Below are 14,365 nucleotides of genomic sequence, written 5' to 3'. Positions count from 1 at the left end.
AGTTTGTGCCTATCCTTTATGTACATGATTTTAAGTGAGGATGTAGTAAAGAAACCACTGAAATGGCCAGCCTATGAGCTGTGGAGGGAGCTTTTTATTTGGATAAGAGAGAGAACAGCTGGCGGTGTTACATGCCTTCAATCCCAGCTCTCAGGAGGCAAAGGCAGGTGGATCTCTGTGTTTGAGGACAGCCTGGTTGACAGAGCAAGTTCCAGCGAAAAACACTAGAGGGGGAGAGAGAGAGAGAGAGAGTGAGAGAGAGAGAGAGGAAGGGAGGGAGCTTCTAATGCACACCAGAAAAAGTTTCAGCCTGTGTTCTGCTTGTTCTGCTGAGCTTTGTCTAAATGAACCTTTAGGAGCTGACTGCCATGCATTCACACGGAGTATCCACAGTTTCACTTGGGAAGAACAAGTCCCCAAGGATGGTGTCATGTACAGCTGCCAGGGTGCAGCTTTTGGTGCTTTTGCTTATCTTTTTGTACAGCTTTTCTGAGTTGGCTTGGGCAGAATCTTCTTTGAGCAGTGAAGACTGCATGCTTGCCACTAACCTTTTTCTCTAATTCATGAACCATCCGGACTTGGATTTTCTGGAAAGATTTCTTCTGAGAAACTGGTGCTAAAATAAGGATTGCTTTCTGACCATCAGCAGCTTCAGTTTCCTTGGCTGTGGTGGGTGATACTGAGTTTCTAAGCTGTGCCTTGAGATCTGAGTTCATCTCCAGCTCAAGCAGTGCATGAGAGATGCTAGACTCGAAGTCATGTCTTCTTGTCGTCATCAGGCTTCCTAGTCTTGGTGCTTGAGCTGATCCTGGCCTTCTCCTGAAAGGAGGAAAGTACCCCTGGTCATATGGGTCGTGGGCTGCATTGTCAGGCCATTGACAGGCACAGGCTGAATATTCCACCACATCCCTAATGAGGGCACAGAGCCTCGGAGGTCCATCCTCCTAAACTACAAAGAACAAGAAATTGTGTTAATAAAATTCTAAGATGTTTATATTGTAAATCTAAAAAAATATATTATTTCTTTTGTAATGTTGGGGATCAAAGTCAACAGAACCTTATAAGCTAGGTAAGTCCTTTTTTACTCAGGTATTGTTCCAGACAGTGAGATTACTTTTTTATTTTTATTTTTTGGTGCTTGCATCAAATCTGGCATCTTACACAAACTAAAATAGGACTCTACTCCTGAGCCATATATCCACCCAAAACCTGAATGTTTTTTAACTTAATTTGTTCATCAGCTTGTATGATCACATTTGAAGTTTATGAAGGGAAATTATAATGATGAGCCACTTATTACTGGGATGAGTTCTGATAAGTGCATCATTCAGCAGTTTGTTTTCTTGTGTGACTTTTTTTTACGAGACCTCTTGTTTGTTCCCAGCTGCTCAGCCCCAAAATAATCACACAGAAACCATATTATTTGCAATACTGTTTGGCCAATAGCTTAAGCATATTTCTGGCTAACTCATCTAAAATTAATCCATCTCCATTAATCTGTGTATTGCTACTAGGCTGTGGCTGACCAGGTATAGTTCTGGCATCTCCTGTGGGGCTATATGACTTCTCACTGACTCTGCCCTTCTTCCTCCCAGCATTCAGTTTTCCCCACCTAGCTCTGTTCTACTCTATCAGGCCATGCCAATTTCTTTATTAACCAATGGTATTCACAGCATGCGGAAGAGAATCCCACATCATGTGACCATCATAGAATGCACTTCACAAACCTTGGTGAAAGAACTTTGTGTATGTCTAGGCTCTATAACACTGCTGGATGTTCTTTTGTTGACTGCAAGGGGTTTCATCGTGTGGATCGTGACCCCTTTGGGGTTTGAATGACCCTTTTATTGGGGTCGTTTAAGTCCTTTGGAAAAGAAAGATATTTATATTGCAATTCATAACAGTGGTAAAATTGCAGTTATAAAGTAACAATGAAAATAATTTTCTGGTTGGGGTTTGCCACAGTTTGAGGTATATATAAAGGATGGCAGAATTAGGAAGGTGGAAAACCACTGTTATATGGTATGAATGATAGAGGTGATATTCGTGAGCCAGTAATTTCATCAAAGTAGAGGTGACATTGAAAAATAGACTACATGGAATGATTTTTTTTTGTCCAGATTTCTTTAGATAGTCTGTAGTGTCCTGGAACTTGCTCAATAGGCCAGGATGGCCTCAAACTCAGATGTGTCTGCCTCTACTAATTTCTGGGATTAAAGGCTCGTGTCACCACTGACCACCAGAATGGTTTCTTAGAGCTTTAATATAAACGGCTAACTTTTATATTAATTTTATAGCTCCTACTCTCTTCTTGTTGACTAATTACCAAACTTTTAAAGCCGAAGACAATACAATACTATGTATATGTATATTAGTTGTGTGAGCAGTTGTTCTACCATACCCATGTTAATTTATTTATAAAATTTCTTTTTATAACATATTGGCTTTTTAAAAAAGGAACTTTTCTTGTTCCATAGGATCTACCTCAGACCCTGGAAGTAGAACCAGTTCTGAATTATTTTATACCTTAAGTGGGTCATCTGTTGACTCACAACAACAATCCAAATCCAAAAATTCATTGTATATAGATGAAGGTAATCTATAATTTTAGTCCTCTTTATAATGGTACCCTCTTTTTAATATGTAAGGGGAAATGACTTTTTCATCAATATTTGTTAATTTTGGAAACAGTGAATAGATCATAGCTAATTTGACAATATTGCTGAACTAAAATATTAAACATAGTTTGAACTACACTGTTATTAGGGTTGAGGATACATTTGAAATATGTTAGTAGTCTGGGTTTTGTTTTGCTTTGTTTTTTTACCCGAGACAGAGTTTCTCTGTATAGAAAGTCCTTGCTGTCCTAGAACTTGCATTATTGATTTGTGTGTAATTCTCTGCTTTTCCTGTTTGCATTTGTTTGTATACATATCTATTATTCTTAATGCATGTTATGCTTAAAAGTGGAATCATACTAGTACTGAGTCCATTCCTAACTCTGATTTGTCTCCTACCCAGGTTTTTATCAAGCTGTGTTCTGTGAAATACACTGATCCAGCATACTTGGGTGGCTGAGAAAGTTTTATCAAGTCAGTTTAGTGCAGCACATTGGTTAGAGGTTATCCAGGCACGTGGGCATGTAAAGGCTCCGGTTTTTACAGTAAACAAGATTGTCCATATTTATCTTGAAACCCTCCATAAATTCTTGAATATAAAACACTGTAATGTGTAGGGTTGTTTTGGTCATGCTGATCTGGAAAATGTGACGAAAAGTATGAATAAGGTGTTCTTTAAAGCTTTTAAAAACTTCAAATAAAATTGACTGCTTCTGACTAACTTTTCAAAAATTAAAGCATTTAGATAACTGATGATTATATTTTCTTACAGAAATTATATTTTTAAGTACAGTGTTGATTTTTTTTCACCTGAGAAATTACCTTTCAGTACTGTGGAGTCTTTAAAGAGAATCTGTAAGACTATAAAGATTGTGCCTTTTTTGTTGGAAAGGATTTCTTTGTTTTTTATGCTAAACTATGTTTCTTCCATATATAGTTAAAAAGTATGTTTACTATTTCAGAGAGCATGACACCGGAAATGAGGCCTCCCAAACTTGCCTTTATGTCAAGAGATGATGGTGACAAAGGTTCATCTAGTATTAATGAACCAAAGGTTACAGGTATGGAGCCCATTCTTGGTAGTTTACAATATGATAATATGATTCTCCAAGATGTTAAATAAGCTATATGTTAATGTGTGTGTGTATTTGTATATATGTATATATATGTATACATATAGTTTGTGCCTATCCTTTATGTACATGATTTTAAGTGAGGATGTAGTAAAGAAACCACTGAAATGGCCAGCCTATGAGCTGTGGAGGGAGCTTTTTATTTGGATAAGAGAGAGAACAGCTGGCGGTGTTACACGCCTTCAATCCCAGCTCTCAGGAGGCAAAGGCAGGTGGATCTCTGTGTTTGAGGACAGCCTGGTTGACAGAGCAAGTTCCAGCGAAAAACACTAGAGGGGGAGAGAGAGAGAGAGAGAGAGAGAGGAAGGGAGGGAGCTTCTAATGCACACCAGAAAAAGTTTCAGCCTGTGTTCTGCTTGTTCTGCTGAGCTTTGTCTAAATGAACCTTTAGGAGCTGACTGCCATGCATTCACACGGAGTATCCACAGTTTCACTTGGGAAGAACAAGTCCCCAAGGATGGTGTCATGTACAGCTGCCAGGGTGCAGCTTTTGGTGCTTTTGCTTATTTTTTTGTACAGCTTTTCTGAGTTGGCTTGGGCAGAATCTTCTTTGAGCAGTGAAGACTGCATGCTTGCCACTAACCTTTTTCTCTAATTCATGAACCATCCGGACTTGGATTTTCTGGAAAGATTTCTTCTGAGAAACTGGTGCTAAAATGAGGATTGCTTTCTGACCATCAGCAGCTTCAGTTTCCTTGGCTGTGGTGGGTGATACTGAGTTTCTAAGCTGTGCCTTGAGATCTGAGTTCATCTCCAGCTCAAGCAGTGCATGAGAGATGCTAGACTCGAAGTCATGTCTTCTTGTCGTCATCAGGCTTCCTAGTCTTGGTGCTTGAGCTGATCCTGGCCTTCTCCTGAAAGGAGGAAAGTACCCCTGGTCATATGGGTCGTGGGCTGCATTGTCAGGCCATTGACAGGCACAGGCCGAATATTCCACCACATCCCTAATGAGGGCACAGAGCCTCGGAGGTCCATCCTCCTAAACTACAAAGAACAAGAAATTGTGTTAATAAAATTCTAAGATGTTTATATTGTAAATCTAAAAAAAATATATTATTTCTTTTGTAATGTTGGGGATCAAAGTCAACAGAAACTTATAAGCTAGGTAAGTCCTTTTTTACTCAGGTATTGTTCCAGACAGTGAGATTACTTTTTTATTTTTATTTTTTGGTGCTTGCATCAAATCTGGCATCTTACACAAACTAAAATAGGACTCTACTCCTGAGCCATATATCCACCCAAAACCTGAATGTTTTTTAACTTAATTTGTTCATCAGCTTGTATGATCACATTTGAAGTTTATGAAGGGAAATTATAATGATGAGTCACTTATTACTGGGATGAGTTCTGATAAGTGCATCATTCAGCAGTTTGTTTTCTTGTGTGACTTTTTTTTTTACGAGACCTCTTGTTTGTTCCCAGCTGCTCAGCCCCAAAATAATCACACAGAAACCATATTATTTGCAATACTGTTTGGCCAATAGCTTAAGCATATTTCTGGCTAACTCATCTAAAATTAATCCATCTCCATTAATCTGTGTATTGCTACTAGGCTGTGGCTGACCAGGTATAGTTCTGGCATCTCCTGTGGGGCTATATGACTTCTCATTGACTCTGCCCTTCTTCCTCCCAGCATTCAGTTTTCCCCACCTAGCTCTGTTCTACTCTATCAGGCCATGCCAATTTCTTTATTAACCAATGGTATTCACAGCATGCGGAGGAGAATCCCACATCATGTGACCATCATAGAATGCACTTCACAAACCTTGGTGAAAGAACTTTGTGTATGTCTAGGCTCTATAACACTGCTGGATGTTCTTTTGTTGACTGCAACGGGGTTTCATCCTGTGGATCGTGACCCCTTTGGGGTTTGAATGACCCTTTTATTGGGGTCGTTTAAGACCTTTGGAAAAGAAAGATATTTATATTGCAATTCATAACAGTGGTAAAATTGCAGTTATAAAGTAACAACGAAAATAATTTTCTGGTTGGGGTTTGCCACAGTTTGAGGTATATATAAAGGATGGCAGAATTAGGAAGGTGGAAAACCACTGTTATATGGTATGAATGATAGAGGTGATATTCGTGAGCCAGTAATTTCATCAAAGTAGAGGTGACATTGAAAAATAGACTACATGGAATGATTTTTTTTTTGTCCAGATTTCTTTAGATAGTCTGTAGTGTCCTGGAACTTGCTCAATAGGCCAGGATGGCCTCAAACTCAGATGTGTCTGCCTCTACTAAGTTCTGGGATTAAAGGCTCGTGTCACCACTGACCACCAGAATGGTTTCTTAGAGCTTTAATATAAACGGCTAACTTTTATATTAATTTTATAGCTCCTACTCTCTTCTTGTTGACTAATTACCAAACTTTTAAAGCCGAAGACAATACAATACTATGTATATGTATATTAGTTGTGTGAGCAGTTGTTCTACCATACGCATGTTAATTTATTTATAAAATTTCTTTTTATAACATATTGGCTTTTTAAAAAAGGAACTTTTCTTGTTCCATAGGATCTACCTCAGACCCTGGAAGTAGAACCAGTTCTGAATTATTTTGTTCCTTAATTAGGTCATCTGTTGACTCACAACAACAATCCAAATCCAAAAATTCATTGTATATTGATGAAGGTAATCTATAATTTTAGTCCTCTTTATAATGGTACCCTCTGTTTAATATGTAAGGGGAAATGACTTTTTCATCAATATTTGTTAATTTTGGAAACAGTGAATAGATCATAGCTAATATGACAATATTGCTGAACTAAAATATTAAACATAGTTTCAACTACACTGTTATTAGGGTTGAGGATACATTTGAAATGTGTTAGTAGTCTGGGTTTTGTTTTGCTTTGTTTTTTTTACCCGAGACAGAGTTTCTCTGTATAGAAAGTCCTTGCTGTCCTAGAACTTGCATTATTGATTTGTGTGTAATTCTCTGCTTTTCCTGTTTGCATTTGTTTGTATACATATCTGTTATTCTTCATGCATGTTATGTTTAAAGGTGGAAACATACTTAGTACTGAGTGTCTTGCTAACTCTGATTTGTCTCCTACCCAGGTTTTTATCAAGCTGTGTTCTGTGAAATACACTGATCCAGCATACTTGGGTGGCTGAGAAAGTTTTATCAAGTCAGTTTAGTGCAGCACATTGGTTAGAGGTTATCCAGGCACGTGGGCATGTAAAGGCTCCGGTTTTTACAGTAAACAGATTGTCCATATTTATCTCGGCACCCTCCATAAACGCTTGAGTGTAAAACGCTGTAATGTGTAGGGTTTTGCTGGGCATGCTGATCTGGAAAATGTAACGAAAATTATGAATAAGGTTTTCTTAAAAGCTTTTTAAAACTTCAAATAAAATTGACTGCATCTGACTAACTTTTCAAAAATTAAAGCATTTTGATAACTGATGATTATATTTTCTTACAGAAATTATATTTTTAAGTACAGTGTTGATTTTTTTTCACCTGAGAGAGTACCTTTCAGTACTGTGGAGTCTTTAAAGATAATCTGTAAGATTATAAAGATTGTGCTTTTTTTGTTGGAAAGGATTTCTTTGTTTTTTATGCTAAACTATGTTTCTTCCATATATAGTTAAAAAGTATGTTTACTATTTCAGAGAGCATGACACCGGAAATGAGGCCTCCCAAACTTGCCTTTATGTCAAGAGATGATGGTGACAAAGGTTCATCTAGTATTAATGAACCAAAGGTTACAGGTATGGAGCCCATTCTTGGTAGTTTACAATATGATAATATGATTCTCCAAGATGTTAAATAAGCTATATGTTAATGTGTGTGTGTATTTGTATATATGTGTATATATATGTATACATATAGTTTGTGCCTATCCTTTATGTACATGATTTTAAGTGAGGATGTAGTAAAGAAACCACTGAAATGGCCAGCCTATGAGCTGTGGAGGGAGCTTTTTATTTGGATAAGAGAGAGAACAGCTGGCGGTGTTACATGCCTTCAATCCCAGCTCTCAGGAGGCAAAGGCAGGTGGATCTCTGTGTTTGAGGACAGCCTGGTTGACAGAGCAAGTTCCAGCGAAAAACACTAGAGGGGGAGAGAGAGAGAGAGAGAGAGAGAGAGAGAGGAAGGGAGGGAGCTTCTAATGCACACCAGAAAAAGTTTCAGCCTGTGTTCTGCTTGTTCTGCTGAGCTTTGTCTAAATGAACCTTTAGGAGCTGACTGCCATGCATTCACACGGAGTATCCACAGTTTCACTTGGGAAGAACAAGTCCCCAAGGATGGTGTCATGTACAGCTGCCAGGGTGCAGCTTTTGGTGCTTTTGCTTATCTTTTTGTACAGCTTTTCTGAGTTGGCTTGGGCAGAATCTTCTTTGAGCAGTGAAGACTGCATGCTTGCCACTAACCTTTTTCTCTAATTCATGAACCATCCGGACTTGGATTTTCTGGAAAGATTTCTTCTGAGAAACTGGTGCTAAAATAAGGATTGCTTTCTGACCATCAGCAGCTTCAGTTTCCTTGGCTGTGGTGGGTGATACTGAGTTTCTAAGCTGTGCCTTGAGATCTGAGTTCATCTCCAGCTCAAGCAGTGCATGAGAGATGCTAGACTCGAAGTCATGTCTTCTTGTCGTCATCAGGCTTCCTAGTCTTGGTGCTTGAGCTGATCCTGGCCTTCTCCTGAAAGGAGGAAAGTACCCCTGGTCATATGGGTCGTGGGCTGCATTGTCAGGCCATTGACAGGCACAGGCTGAATATTCCACCACATCCCTAATGAGGGCACAGAGCCTCGGAGGTCCATCCTCCTAAACTACAAAGAACAAGAAATTGTGTTAATAAAATTCTAAGATGTTTATATTGTAAATCTAAAAAAATATATTATTTCTTTTGTAATGTTGGGGATCAAAGTCAACAGAACCTTATAAGCTAGGTAAGTCCTTTTTTACTCAGGTATTGTTCCAGACAGTGAGATTACTTTTTTATTTTTATTTTTTGGTGCTTGCATCAAATCTGGCATCTTACACAAACTAAAATAGGACTCTACTCCTGAGCCATATATCCACCCAAAACCTGAATGTTTTTTAACTTAATTTGTTCATCAGCTTGTATGATCACATTTGAAGTTTATGAAGGGAAATTATAATGATGAGCCACTTATTACTGGGATGAGTTCTGATAAGTGCATCATTCAGCAGTTTGTTTTCTTGTGTGACTTTTTTTTACGAGACCTCTTGTTTGTTCCCAGCTGCTCAGCCCCAAAATAATCACACAGAAACCATATTATTTGCAATACTGTTTGGCCAATAGCTTAAGCATATTTCTGGCTAACTCATCTAAAATTAATCCATCTCCATTAATCTGTGTATTGCTACTAGGCTGTGGCTGACCAGGTATAGTTCTGGCATCTCCTGTGGGGCTATATGACTTCTCACTGACTCTGCCCTTCTTCCTCCCAGCATTCAGTTTTCCCCACCTAGCTCTGTTCTACTCTATCAGGCCATGCCAATTTCTTTATTAACCAATGGTATTCACAGCATGCGGAGGAGAATCCCACATCATGTGACCATCATAGAATGCACTTCACAAACCTTGGTGAAAGAACTTTGTGTATGTCTAGGCTCTATAACACTGCTGGATGTTCTTTTGTTGACTGCAAGGGGTTTCATCGTGTGGATCGTGACCCCTTTGGGGTTTGAATGACCCTTTTATTGGGGTCGTTTAAGTCCTTTGGAAAAGAAAGATATTTATATTGCAATTCATAACAGTGGTAAAATTGCAGTTATAAAGTAACAATGAAAATAATTTTCTGGTTGGGGTTTGCCACAGTTTGAGGTATATATAAAGGATGGCAGAATTAGGAAGGTGGAAAACCACTGTTATATGGTATGAATGATAGAGGTGATATTCGTGAGCCAGTAATTTCATCAAAGTAGAGGTGACATTGAAAAATAGACTACATGGAATGATTTTTTTTTGTCCAGATTTCTTTAGATAGTCTGTAGTGTCCTGGAACTTGCTCAATAGGCCAGGATGGCCTCAAACTCAGATGTGTCTGCCTCTACTAATTTCTGGGATTAAAGGCTCGTGTCACCACTGACCACCAGAATGGTTTCTTAGAGCTTTAATATAAACGGCTAACTTTTATATTAATTTTATAGCTCCTACTCTCTTCTTGTTGACTAATTACCAAACTTTTAAAGCCGAAGACAATACAATACTATGTATATGTATATTAGTTGTGTGAGCAGTTGTTCTACCATACCCATGTTAATTTATTTATAAAATTTCTTTTTATAACATATTGGCTTTTTAAAAAAGGAACTTTTCTTGTTCCATAGGATCTACCTCAGACCCTGGAAGTAGAACCAGTTCTGAATTATTTTATACCTTAAGTGGGTCATCTGTTGACTCACAACAACAATCCAAATCCAAAAATTCATTGTATATAGATGAAGGTAATCTATAATTTTAGTCCTCTTTATAATGGTACCCTCTTTTTAATATGTAAGGGGAAATGACTTTTTCATCAATATTTGTTAATTTTGGAAACAGTGAATAGATCATAGCTAATTTGACAATATTGCTGAACTAAAATATTAAACATAGTTTGAACTACACTGTTATTAGGGTTGAGGATACATTTGAAATATGTTAGTAGTCTGGGTTTTGTTTTGCTTTGTTTTTTTACCCGAGACAGAGTTTCTCTGTATAGAAAGTCCTTGCTGTCCTAGAACTTGCATTATTGATTTGTGTGTAATTCTCTGCTTTTCCTGTTTGCATTTGTTTGTATACATATCTATTATTCTTAATGCATGTTATGCTTAAAAGTGGAATCATACTAGTACTGAGTCCATTCCTAACTCTGATTTGTCTCCTACCCAGGTTTTTATCAAGCTGTGTTCTGTGAAATACACTGATCCAGCATACTTGGGTGGCTGAGAAAGTTTTATCAAGTCAGTTTAGTGCAGCACATTGGTTAGAGGTTATCCAGGCACGTGGGCATGTAAAGGCTCCGGTTTTTACAGTAAACAAGATTGTCCATATTTATCTTGAAACCCTCCATAAATTCTTGAATATAAAACACTGTAATGTGTAGGGTTGTTTTGGTCATGCTGATCTGGAAAATGTGACGAAAAGTATGAATAAGGTGTTCTTTAAAGCTTTTAAAAACTTCAAATAAAATTGACTGCTTCTGACTAACTTTTCAAAAATTAAAGCATTTAGATAACTGATGATTATATTTTCTTACAGAAATTATATTTTTAAGTACAGTGTTGATTTTTTTTCACCTGAGAAATTACCTTTCAGTACTGTGGAGTCTTTAAAGAGAATCTGTAAGACTATAAAGATTGTGCCTTTTTTGTTGGAAAGGATTTCTTTGTTTTTTATGCTAAACTATGTTTCTTCCATATATAGTTAAAAAGTATGTTTACTATTTCAGAGAGCATGACACCGGAAATGAGGCCTCCCAAACTTGCCTTTATGTCAAGAGATGATGGTGACAAAGGTTCATCTAGTATTAATGAACCAAAGGTTACAGGTATGGAGCCCATTCTTGGTAGTTTACAATATGATAATATGATTCTCCAAGATGTTAAATAAGCTATATGTTAATGTGTGTGTGTATTTGTATATATGTATATATATGTATACATATAGTTTGTGCCTATCCTTTATGTACATGATTTTAAGTGAGGATGTAGTAAAGAAACCACTGAAATGGCCAGCCTATGAGCTGTGGAGGGAGCTTTTTATTTGGATAAGAGAGAGAACAGCTGGCGGTGTTACACGCCTTCAATCCCAGCTCTCAGGAGGCAAAGGCAGGTGGATCTCTGTGTTTGAGGACAGCCTGGTTGACAGAGCAAGTTCCAGCGAAAAACACTAGAGGGGGAGAGAGAGAGAGAGAGAGAGAGGAAGGGAGGGAGCTTCTAATGCACACCAGAAAAAGTTTCAGCCTGTGTTCTGCTTGTTCTGCTGAGCTTTGTCTAAATGAACCTTTAGGAGCTGACTGCCATGCATTCACACGGAGTATCCACAGTTTCACTTGGGAAGAACAAGTCCCCAAGGATGGTGTCATGTACAGCTGCCAGGGTGCAGCTTTTGGTGCTTTTGCTTATTTTTTTGTACAGCTTTTCTGAGTTGGCTTGGGCAGAATCTTCTTTGAGCAGTGAAGACTGCATGCTTGCCACTAACCTTTTTCTCTAATTCATGAACCATCCGGACTTGGATTTTCTGGAAAGATTTCTTCTGAGAAACTGGTGCTAAAATGAGGATTGCTTTCTGACCATCAGCAGCTTCAGTTTCCTTGGCTGTGGTGGGTGATACTGAGTTTCTAAGCTGTGCCTTGAGATCTGAGTTCATCTCCAGCTCAAGCAGTGCATGAGAGATGCTAGACTCGAAGTCATGTCTTCTTGTCGTCATCAGGCTTCCTAGTCTTGGTGCTTGAGCTGATCCTGGCCTTCTCCTGAAAGGAGGAAAGTACCCCTGGTCATATGGGTCGTGGGCTGCATTGTCAGGCCATTGACAGGCACAGGCCGAATATTCCACCACATCCCTAATGAGGGCACAGAGCCTCGGAGGTCCATCCTCCTAAACTACAAAGAACAAGAAATTGTGTTAATAAAATTCTAAGATGTTTATATTGTAAATCTAAAAAAAATATATTATTTCTTTTGTAATGTTGGGGATCAAAGTCAACAGAAACTTATAAGCTAGGTAAGTCCTTTTTTACTCAGGTATTGTTCCAGACAGTGAGATTACTTTTTTATTTTTATTTTTTGGTGCTTGCATCAAATCTGGCATCTTACACAAACTAAAATAGGACTCTACTCCTGAGCCATATATCCACCCAAAACCTGAATGTTTTTTAACTTAATTTGTTCATCAGCTTGTATGATCACATTTGAAGTTTATGAAGGGAAATTATAATGATGAGCCACTTATTACTGGGATGAGTTCTGATAAGTGCATCATTCAGCAGTTTGTTTTCTTGTGTGACTTTTTTTTACGAGACCTCTTGTTTGTTCCCAGCTGCTCAGCCCCAAAATAATCACACAGAAACCATATTATTTGCAATACTGTTTGGCCAATAGCTTAAGCATATTTCTGGCTAACTCATCTAAAATTAATCCATCTCCATTAATCTGTGTATTGCTACTAGGCTGTGGCTGACCAGGTATAGTTCTGGCATCTCCTGTGGGGCTATATGACTTCTCACTGACTCTGCCCTTCTTCCTCCCAGCATTCAGTTTTCCCCACCTAGCTCTGTTCTACTCTATCAGGCCATGCCAATTTCTTTATTAACCAATGGTATTCACAGCATGCGGAGGAGAATCCCACATCATGTGACCATCATAGAATGCACTTCACAAACCTTGGTGAAAGAACTTTGTGTATGTCTAGGCTCTATAACACTGCTGGATGTTCTTTTGTTGACTGCAAGGGGTTTCATCGTGTGGATCGTGACCCCTTTGGGGTTTGAATGACCCTTTTATTGGGGTCGTTTAAGTCCTTTGGAAAAGAAAGATATTTATATTGCAATTCATAACAGTGGTAAAATTGCAGTTATAAAGTAACAATGAAAATAATTTTCTGGTTGGGGTTTGCCACAGTTTGAGGTATATATAAAGGATGGCAGAATTAGGAAGGTGGAAAACCACTGTTATATGGTATGAATGATAGAGGTGATATTCGTGAGCCAGTAATTTCATCAAAGTAGAGGTGACATTGAAAAATAGACTACATGGAATGATTTTTTTTTGTCCAGATTTCTTTAGATAGTCTGTAGTGTCCTGGAACTTGCTCAATAGGCCAGGATGGCCTCAAACTCAGATGTGTCTGCCTCTACTAATTTCTGGGATTAAAGGCTCGTGTCACCACTGACCACCAGAATGGTTTCTTAGAGCTTTAATATAAACGGCTAACTTTTATATTAATTTTATAGCTCCTACTCTCTTCTTGTTGACTAATTACCAAACTTTTAAAGCCGAAGACAATACAATACTATGTATATGTATATTAGTTGTGTGAGCAGTTGTTCTACCATACCCATGTTAATTTATTTATAAAATTTCTTTTTATAACATATTGGCTTTTTAAAAAAGGAACTTTTCTTGTTCCATAGGATCTACCTCAGACCCTGGAAGTAGAACCAGTTCTGAATTATTTTATACCTTAAGTGGGTCATCTGTTGACTCACAACAACAATCCAAATCCAAAAATTCATTGTATATAGATGAAGGTAATCTATAATTTTAGTCCTCTTTATAATGGTACCCTCTTTTTAATATGTAAGGGGAAATGACTTTTTCATCAATATTTGTTAATTTTGGAAACAGTGAATAGATCATAGCTAATTTGACAATATTGCTGAACTAAAATATTAAACATAGTTTGAACTACACTGTTATTAGGGTTGAGGATACATTTGAAATATGTTAGTAGTCTGGGTTTTGTTTTGCTTTGTTTTTTTACCCGAGACAGAGTTTCTCTGTATAGAAAGTCCTTGCTGTCCTAGAACTTGCATTATTGATTTGTGTGTAATTCTCTGCTTTTCCTGTTTGCATTTGTTTGTATACATATCTATTATTCTTAATGCATGTTATGCTTAAAAGTGGAATCATACTAGTACTGAGTCCATT

The 14,365-nt window shown here is 37.8% G+C and overlaps 1 protein-coding gene across 1 annotated transcript in view; it reads left to right on the top strand.

The window, feature by feature from the left end:
- LOC121447497 (ubiquitin carboxyl-terminal hydrolase CYLD-like) overlaps positions 1 to 14,365 on the top strand; it is a 99,842-nt gene that overhangs the window by 34,880 nt on the left and 50,597 nt on the right.

Source organism: Microtus oregoni, unplaced genomic scaffold (assembly GCF_018167655.1).
Source record: "Microtus oregoni isolate MIOR12 unplaced genomic scaffold, Mior012 000004F_ref0000308, whole genome shotgun sequence".
Taxonomy (NCBI): Eukaryota; Metazoa; Chordata; class Mammalia; order Rodentia; family Cricetidae; genus Microtus; species Microtus oregoni.
This window is presented reverse-complemented; position numbering and strand designations above follow the sequence as displayed.